At 42.7% G+C, this 10,340-nt stretch overlaps 1 long non-coding RNA gene across 1 annotated transcript; it reads left to right on the top strand.

The window, feature by feature from the left end:
- The first annotated feature begins 1,208 nt into the window (after window positions 1-1,208).
- Window positions 1,209-10,164, top strand: LOC125173158 (uncharacterized). Its single transcript, XR_007154942.1, has 3 exons — window positions 1,209-1,291; window positions 7,379-7,507; window positions 7,624-10,164. It is a non-coding gene; the product is annotated as an uncharacterized LOC125173158 (long non-coding RNA).
- Window positions 10,165-10,340: the final 176 nt, after the last annotated feature.

Here is a 10,340-nt window from a genome sequence, read left to right as displayed (position 1 = left end):
TTTCACCTCCTAGTATATTTGGAAAGACAGAGCTTTCAAAAGTAGCTATCGAATTATGCTCATCCTATGGGGTCAGGTCTGGGAGGTGGTAAGTAAATTTAAAAAGTTGATTACCGTATAAAATCATAAAAAGGGTATGTGGTTATTTTAAACATTCTATTTTAACCTAAAATATTTTAATATACATTTATTTACCAACTTCTCCATAAAGGGCCAAGTTCTCTCTGATTACAGTTCTGAGTTGTCTGTCTTGCATAAACCATTCCACTGTGTATTATTTTTAGTGTTGGTTTCTTTATAATGGAAGGAGAACCTAAAGATGCTTTTAAACCTGAAGTTTATGATTCTTTCAATCTTTTATATTTTATATGCCCACACATAAATTTTTAACAATATTTTGTATAGTGCTTTGCTTTTCTCAAGTCTTTCCTCAGCATTTACCTTTGTCTTCATGGGTATAAGTCTCTTTGCATATATCATTGATTTGTACAGCATACACTGTGTTACATAATTAAAATTTTTTTTCAATGTTTATTTATTTTTTGAGAGAGAGAGACAGAGCGTGAGGTGGAGAGAGAAAGAGGGAGACACAATATCCAAAGCAAACTCCAGCCTCCGAGCTGTCAGCACAGAGCCCGATGCGGGGCTCGAACTCACAAACTATGAGATCATGATCTGAGCCCAAGTGGGATGCTTAACCGACTGAGCCACCCAGGTGCCCCACCATGTTACATAATTAAAGGAAAGAACAGGTGTTATAAGCAGGTTTGGAAACAAATGCAATCGACTTTTGATAGAAATACAACTGGACCAATAGGAGGAGAAATGAGAAAATGAGACTGTATTCTAGAAGCCACAAGTGAGTAATGAAAGTGCTGTGGGTATTATTCAGTGCATTCTGAAGGGATGGACACCATCTGTTGGAGACACATCAGTGATCAGTTGAAAGCATCTACTGGACAATGGTATAGAGCATGTCCCAGTTTAGGCAGCCCAAGAGAAAGAAAATTCTCCTGCTCTCAATTTTATATAGCAATATAGGGGAAGAATATCATTGGGTCATGATCTACCATGAGACTGACTACGGTTCCCAGGGTCACAGTGTTCTGTGATGGCCTAACTTAGGTCATAGTGAATCCGAATGTATTAGTCATTAGTCATTCACTGGAGTGAATCTGGAACTGGATTCCTGGAGTTCCCTGCACCATCGGTACAGCAGCCCTAGAGGAAGTGACTACTTCGGTAGACCAACCCTGATCTCCTTAAAAGCAGAGCCTTGTGCTAGGAAACGGTAATGGAAAATTCTTACAATGAGGCTATATTAGTTCAATATTAAATTCCTCTCCTCTCTTTTTAAGATGGCTTAAAGTTTCTTAAGAGTAAAAGGTGTGATATAATATTAACAACAGTAATAACAAAAACAACAAATGGCTACCAACGACAGCACTATTACGATGTGCTGTTCCAAGTGCCAACATGTCAGGCACTGTTCCAAGCACTTTATATGATTGTTACCTGATCACCTCATGAGCACTAATCTCCACTGGGCCACTTACTGCTACCCAGCCATCTACCCACATTTCCCTAGTTTATTCCTACCTCTCAGATAACTGTTTTATGCCTTCGTGGCTTTCCTCAATCTCTCCATCCCTCCCATCTTTACTCAGTTGATGAGCTTGCTTGTTATTTTACTAAGAGAAAAAAAGGAGCCCTACTTGGGTGCTGAATCGCCTGCATCCCCTCCTCCATACTGAGGGACTTACCTCTGTCAGTTATTTCTTCTCCCTAGGGCATCATCAAATTTTCCCTTCCCCTTTCCATTTCTATCAGCATACAAGTCTGCTATAATTTCTCCCATCTCAAAAAAAATCTCAAAAAAATCTCTTGTGACCTTATATCCCAGACTAATGACTACCCCACTTCTCTACTCTCCCTGATGGAGCAAAAATGCTGGTGGAGTTATCTACACTTGCTGTCTCCAATTACTTTCCTTCCTTTCTCTCTGGAACCCTCTGCAGTTAGTCTTTGGCTCCTACTGCTCCATCAATGATTAAATCTCTGTCCCCATCTTGTTTGGTTAGCCAGAAGAACTGGACAAAGCTGATCATTCTCTTCTCCTTGAAAACACATTTTTCATCTTGTTTCTAAAATAATCTTCAGTTTTACTCCTACATCACAGCTGTTCTTTTTGAGTCTCCTTTGCTGGTTGCTCCTCTTCCCTTTAACCCTTGTATTTTGGAATATCTCAGTCTGATATTCTCAATATCTCAATATTCTCAATATTCTCTGATATATTCGATCTCTGTTTGATCTCATGGATTTAAATACATGTATAAACCAATGACTTTCTAATTTATTTTCCTCACTTATAAGTGTAGGCATCGATGGCCTTTTAATTTGTATATCTAACTTTGATCTCTTCCTTGAATTTGAGACAAATATCTCCTTCAATATCTCTACTTGTATGACAATAGGGTCTCAAAGTCAATACAATCAGTTCTGCTATAACACGTATTTTGAAATTGTGGGTTTGTTTCCACATGATTGATACACCAGGGAATAATTTCGGCATGACACTAATCTTGCTTTTGCTTATGTGCAACGTCGTCTGTGAGAAATATTAGGTAAATGCATAAAACCGCAATCAGCTGAGCCCACAGGAACACCCAAAGTGCACACATGCACACAACGTCTACCAGCTACCTTAGCTCACATTGTGTTTTACCTTACTTTCACTTTTGTGAACTTTTCTTTGAAAACACTTATTCGACATCCCAAACACCTAAGTATCCTGGCTCAAAAATGTCAAGCAGTGCCTGCCAAGGAGCAGTATTTAAGTATTCAAGAGAAGCTTTGAAATAATAACTTAAAAAAAATTTTTTTTAATGTTGATTTATTTTGAGAGAGACAGAGAGAGAGCACAAATGGGAGAGGAGCAGAGAGAGACAGACAGAGAGAGAGAGAGAGAGAGAGAGAGAGAGAGAGAATCCCAAGCAGGCTCCATGCTTAGCTTGGAGCCCAACACAGGGCTGGATCCTACAACCCTGAGATCAGGACCTGAGCTGGAATCAAGAGTCGGACACAACTGCCTGAGACACCCAGACATCCCTAATGTGTTTTTTAAAAAATGAAAGAAGGGGGCGCCTGGGTGGCTCAGTCACTTAAGTGTCCGGCTTCAGCTCAGGTCACAATCTCACGGTCTGTGAGTTCGAGCCCCGCGTCGGGCTCTGGGCTGATGGCTCAGAGCCTGGAGCCTGCTTCCGATTCTGTGTCTCCCTCTCTCTCTGCCCGTCCCCCATTCATGCTCTGTCTCTCTCTGTCTCAAAAATAAATAAAACCTTAACAAAAATTAAAAAAAAATAAAAAATGAAAGAAGACTGGTATTTTTTTGCTTTGCAGAGTATCATGTTAACTGATACTCATGCAGATAGGAAGAAACTGTCTGCTCCCTTGCATGATTCTGTAGTAATGACATATCTCAGCAAGGACACAATTCTGAAATGCACGAGTTTCTGTTAACACAGTGTCGTGTGAGACAAGGATTGTATGTGACATGTCTTGTTAAATAGGCAGAAAGGAATTCACATTACAGACTGTGATAGACAATGCCATAAAAGTAAAATCTTCAAAAGTCTATGGCCGGAACAACTTTGAGTACTGTGAAGTCAATCAGAACATGGCCTAAAGACACGGACGAAAGGGAAAGATGGTTGAACATAGGAGTTAAAGATCAAACAGCGAAAAACATTTGCTCAAACTTATCAGTAAGGCTTTCTTTTACCAGAATTTCCTCTTACCTAGAATTTCACTCCTAATTCCTCAAGTCACAGTATTCTCTATCTGCCTTTTTTACTCTTTTCTTTTAATAAAATGTATTGCCATTAGACATTATACACAGTATTTTACATATTTTTTAGTTTGTTTCCTATCAAGCTGTGGAAGTTTTAAAACATGGCTGTGAATTCTTTGGCACTTTTCTCATAGAGAAGTAGGGTCTATGACCCACTCTTTGAATCTTGGGAGGCCTGGCAAGAATGACTTCTGAAGCAAGGTCCCAAAAGGCCACTAGCTTCTGCCTTGCTCACTGGAACCTGCTCTTGGAGCCTGAGTGCCCTCAGATAGTCATGCTGTGAGGATGCCATGGTTAAACTGAGACATTGTATGGAATGCCAGGGGAGGGTGTCAGCCAGGCCTGGTTTTTGAGATGTGCTAGATCAGGCGCTCAGAGATGGAAAGATGAATGTACAAGTAATTATGATAAATAATTACAATTCAGTGTGAAAGATGCTACAGTGACTTATTTCCAGATGGGGGAAATGAGAGGAGAGAGTCATTAATTTTTACTGCAGAACTGTAAGTGAGGGCTCAGAGAAGAGATGATATTTGAGCTGCCTTTCAGGATAAGAAGGTATTTGCCAGGTGGATGATGAGAGAATTGGACTCTTGGCTTCCTCTTCTTTCCAACACTCAAATGGCTTTGAGGGCAAGGAAGGTCCATCCTTTCTGACAACAGGAATCAACCAACAGTCGACTGGAAGCCTAAACCGAGCTATATAATGAGTACTGGGATTAGTACCTTGGTACTACAGAAACAGAACCAGCAGGTTTAGGCAAGGCTGTAGATGGAGATCAGCAAAGCATTTCCCTTTTCTGGGCCTGATTTTGCATCTGTAAAAGACAGGGGTTAGACAAAAAAGTGCAAAATTGGTCATTCTCTTGTCAATTCTGTGATTCTAGCTCCTTCCTACCTCTGATCCTCTCGAGGGTAAACAGTCTCCATTCCCTCAAGTGTTCCTCACATTATATGCTTCCCAAGACCTCTAACCACACATGTGTCTCCCTTTGCATGGATTCTGCTTTGTAAAAGTCTGCTTTAAAATGCCCCCTTTTGGGGGCACCTGGGTAGCTCAGTCGGTTAAGCATCTGACTCTTGACCTCTACCCTTGATCTCTGCTAGGGTCATGATCTCACAGTTCAGAGCCCCACATCAGGCTCTGTGCTGGGCAAGGAGCCTGCTTGGGATTCTCTCTCTCTCTCTTTCTCCCTCTCTCTCTCTCTGCCCCTCCCCGCTTGCGAGCACTTGAGTGCACTCTCTCTGTCTCTCTCAAAATAAATAAACAAACCGTAAAAATAAAAAAAAGTCCACTTTTGTACTAGATACACTAGATATTGTGCTTCGATTGGAGAAGGCACGTCTTCATCAGCTGTTTTCCAGTCACAACAAAGGTTCAAGGCTTATTTTACATCAACTTTTAATTAATTCGCTCATGTACCATGTAATGTGAGCTTATGCAACTGACTGAACCTAAATGTAGGACTTGACATTCATTCATGTTAAATTTATCTTTGTATTCCTAGAAGCATCTAGCGTAGTTGGTCAATAAATACTTGTTGAATTGATTTTCGTTTTGCATTTTGTTTTAGGCTGTCAACACAACAAAAGCTTTCTGAATTTTTATTATTTTTATGCTCTATAACCCTTAAGCTTTTCTACATTATTTAAAAAAATTTTTTTAAATGTTTATTTTTGAGAGACAGACAGAGCATGAGCAGGGAGAGACAGGGAGACCTAGAATATGAACCAGGCTCCAGGCTCTGAGCTGTCCGCACGGAGCCCAGTGCAGGACTTAAACTCCGGAACCACCAGATCATGCTGAGCCGAAGTCAGAGGCTTAACCTACTGAGCCACCAAGGTGCCCCAAGGTTTTCTACTTTATTTTTTTTTTTAATTTTTTTTTCAACGTTTTTTATTTATTTTTGGGACAGAGAGAGACAGAGCATGAACGGGGGAGGGGCAGAGAGAGAGGGAAACACAGAATCGGAAACAGGCTCCAGGCTCCGAGCCATCAGCCCAGAGCCTGACGCGGGGCTCGAACTCACGGACCTCGAGATCGTGACCTGGCTGAAGTTGGACGCTTAACCGACTGTGCCACCCAGGCGCCCCAAGGTTTTCTACTTTAAAAAGTAATTTGAGATGTGTTAGCAAGACAACAGGCCCCAAGTGGAGTCCCTTATACTAAGCCCTGAGTCATCAAACCGAGAAGTAACTCTCCCATTAATAAAACCTTAAACCAGTCAATCAGGAGTCGCCTGATCAGCAGGAGTTAGGTAATCTGCCCGATAGACCCCTGCCCTTCCCTAAAGGAAAGTGCATCAACGAACCCACGTTTTGCCTAGTAGAACTTCCTTGTTTCTGCTCCCTTCTGGCTATAAAAGTCTTTCATTCTGTACAGCTTCTTGGAGCTCCTTTCTTTCTGCCAGATGGATGCTTCCTGATTCAAATCAATATTTGCTCAAATAGACTCTTAAAATTTTTTAATGTGCCTCAATTTATATTTTACCAAAGGAGAATCTTGATGCTGCATTTTTTGTGAGCTATGTGCTTTCTGTAAATCAAAGAAAACTTTTCGTATCCATACTGAATGGAAAAGATGTTTATCGGGTGTTTGCTACCAGCCTTCTCCATTAACGAGTAAGATGTGTCCTGCTAACAACGATGCTAACCATGTGAAGATCACAAAGCACGCCGAAAGCAAAAAATGACCAAGTTCTGAATGTGTAGATTTAAAAAACTTTATAAATAAGGGCACCTGGGTGGCTTAGTCAGTTAAGCATCCGACTCTGATTTCGGCTCAGAGCATGATCTCATGGTCACATGATCTCGTGCGAGTTCGAGGCCCACATTGGACTCTGCGCTGACAGCTTGAGATTCTCTTTCCTTCTCCTTCTTTCCTTTTCTTTCTGTCCCTCTCCTGCTTCCTTGCATGTGCACACGCACTATCTCTCTGTGTCTCTCAAAATACATAAACTTAAAAAAATTACAAATAATAATAGTCCTTTCGAGGAAGGATTCACAGGTGCAAATACTCCATGGAGTGAGAGATGTGAAATTTCTGAACTTCCCTGTCAGTTACTCTCTGGCCCAGGACTCTGTTGATATAAAATAGGCTCGAATCTGAAATTTCAAATCAGGCCCATTGCTTTTTGTAAAGGATTTTAGAAGTTGTCCTGAATCAAATTGTTCAAGACAGTTTCTATGACCTTAGGGGGAAAAGATCCTCAGATACAGCAGGAGCAGAATGGAAAACGTTAAGATCCAGAGGCCTATTCTTCCTCGTTGGTCCTGAGTGTTCTTTTTGCTCCAGAAGCTGTGCCCTTGCTCCCAAGGTCCCATCTCAAAGAAGTTACTGGATACCTTCCCCTCCTCTTTGACAGATAGGGGGTAAGAAGGGGTGGAACCAAGAGGGACAAAGGACTCTAATGATTGTATTTTCCAGCAATTTTTTCTTTTAATTCTGTGCTTTTTAAAAATTGCAGGAGTGACTGCATGTAAATAGACCCTTCTAATGGATGTCTGGTTACCACTGACTTTTTTCAGGTTTAATCCATTAAGTGCCTTCCATAGAAAAAGGACACAATGCCCCACAATGCACAGGGTCAACCATAAGAAATAAAACACAACCTGAATGGGGCAGTGCAAGAAGAGAAATCCAAACAGCCTCAGACGGTAAAGGGCTCTTTGTAATTTCTTTTTTTTTTTTTTTTTTTTTCAGAATGGAAGCTAAATCAGGAGCCTGATGCTTGTGCTAATCTTTTTTCTTTCCTTTTTCTCTTCTCCCTCAGGAAGGAAGCCATTCAGGCGACAAGCAGGCTCTTATCCCTGGCTTCTTATCATTTACCAGAGGAGCCTGTGCTGGAAATGAGATTCAGAGCCACGACCAGGAAAGGCTGCTTCCTTAATTGAGTGCCTCCCTTTTGAAGTCCTGTGTCTCCCTGGCAAAGCCTGGAGCTGCCTGGGTCCCCCTGGCCAAGATCACTCGTGTGTAATCTCTCGCACACCAGAGGCAGATGCTCCACGACATGGAGCTTTTTTGAAAGGCCTTTAATGAGATTTCTCAGTCCTCCACGTGGCTGGCAGGCGAAGGGAGGAAGTTTTCAGAAAAGCCTCTGATCAAAGTGTTCAAGATTTTCAGCATTCAGGGGCTTTCCTGCCAGATATACCGGTCCAGGATCTGCAATTCTGGGGGCATGCTCAGCACTCTGAGAGTGTTCACTCTCCTGCCCCTTCCCCTGCTTCCCTGCCCTGTCCCCATAGGCTTAAGGACCACTTCTCTCCAGGTTCCTTCCATTCATGGAAATTGAAATTTGTATTCTTTGAGATTTCTTTATTTATTTGGGGCTATTTGGAGACACATACGTCGTCAGGAGCTCTAGTAGAATGTTCAAAAGCTGAAGCAAACACCCCATTTGGAATTGACTTGGGGCAAGGGGCTATTTTAAAAAATCAGCCAAGCTCACGTGAATTTGGAGTTAATTAAGCTCTGAGTCCAAATATCGTCTGTAAATGAGGGCAATACCAGACATAAGGACAAGATCGTCATGGGAATTAGATAATGTAAAATGTGAGAAGCCGCTAGCACGAATGTCCTGAAGGTCTAAGAAATGTTTATTATGATTTTATTTCTATCCCTGTGGGAAGGAGAACCCTTAGCCAACCGACAGACTGTCTAAGCCTAATACAGAGTGACAACATTAAGGCAAAAGAGTCAAGGCTTTGTCAGCTGTTGTAACACAATCACACATGGCTGGAGAAAGTAGATTTTTTTCAGTCACATGAGCGCTGTCCTCAGTCTCGGTCACACCTTGCCCATGCCATATCGCTTCCCCCTTTTTTCCCCTTTGATGTTGTCCCCACACTCAGCAAAACCCCGAACCAGACCAACCTCATTGTGTGGGGTTTTTCCCTTCTGGCCCAGATGCTGAGTTTTACAGAGAAATCCTGCTGCTCAGATCATGGGTTCCGACAGCAGTCGGGGACGTCTCTCAATGTCCCCAATTCACAATGCAAAGAATTCACGCTGCCCAGGTCCTCTCCACCTTCCTCCTACCTTCTCAGCAGATGACCGGGTCTTACTGAGCAAACGGAGGCCACCCGGCAAATATCCCTCAGCCTGCGGCTCCTCTCGCTCTACAGTTAGCTGCACTTACATTCATCTCTCTTCCTTTTCTGTCTACAGCACTGGATACATCTTTTCCCCCTTGTGCTCAGGGTTCCATCTCTGGCATCCTACCCTTGATGAGGCTTCTTAAATTCACCGAACCGCATTCCTCGCTCTCTCTCTCTCTCTCCCACATACGCCCCTCCCTCTGGATCCCTTTCACTCCTGCTTCTGCCTTACTCTCTCTCCTTCCCTTGAGGTCAAGCATCCCTAATGTCAGCTCCATTCTCACTGCACAGTCACTCCTGCGGCCGGGCTCCATCCTCTGTCCCTCCCCTCTCCCGTGAATCCACCTTGCTGCTAAGTTGAACAGGCTCTTTCCAGGAGCTGTGTTATTGATTTGGCTGCAGCATTTTCTGTTAACTTCCCGGCAGCACTCCATGCTGGTTTCCATGACAGCACTCCATCCTGGTTCTCCTGCCTCCCCAGTCACACCTCAGCCTCCTTTGTGGGTGGCACGTCCCTGGTTTACCGGTCCCTTACACATGAACGGTTCCTCCCTGGGTTCTAGCCTCAGCCTTCTCTTCCCTCCACGCATTCTCCCTGGTTATCTGATCCTTGTCCCTGGCTTTAATACCACCTCGCTCCAACCCAGGTCACCTCCTAAGGTCTAAAGGCACATAACTGCCTATCAGACATGTCTGCTTAGATGTCCCACAGGCACCTCAAAATCAAGATCTTGTCACCAATTCTCACATCCTCTTACCTAAACCCACTCTCATCTCCGGTATCAAATTACTCACCAAAGACGGTTGATTCCACTCCTTAATTTTCTCTCAGATGTTTCTGCAGCTCTCCATCCCACAGATACTACTTAGTTCAGGAGGCTCTTTTCCAGTCTAGATCACGGCAACAGCCCAAAACCCATGTCTCTGTCTCCAGTCCTGTGCACCCCAATCCATCTCCCACATTGCTATCAGAGACAGTCTTCTCAAACCAGATTTAATTGACCCCTTTTGGGTCCTTGATGACCTTCTTCTCTAAAAACCCAAAGAGGTGGGTCCTGCAACTGAGATATGATCCTAACCCTCCCTGGCTGCAGGTGACTGGATCAAGGGACACATGTGATCCAAGCTGATCCAATCAGATTCTCCTAAGAATTTACAGCGAGGTCCCGGAAGATTCTAAACCTTCAAGTCAGCACTTACATTAAATGTATGTTCTCTATGTGATTTAAATTTTCTTCTCTATCCTTTTCTGTGTTTTCTAAAGTAAAACAAAGAAAACACAAGAAAGAAATTTAAAAACCTTTTTGCTGGTTTTAAAATTAAAAGTCTCTGATTTGGTCTCCATATTCTCAAGTCAATTCTTACTTGATTGCTTACTTATGTTAACCATAAA

This window comes from Prionailurus viverrinus, chromosome C1, assembly GCF_022837055.1.
Source record: "Prionailurus viverrinus isolate Anna chromosome C1, UM_Priviv_1.0, whole genome shotgun sequence".
NCBI lineage: Eukaryota > Metazoa > Chordata > Mammalia > Carnivora > Felidae > Prionailurus > Prionailurus viverrinus.
The sequence above is the reverse complement of the archived record's forward strand: the minus strand, read 5'-3'. Positions and strand labels throughout refer to the sequence as shown.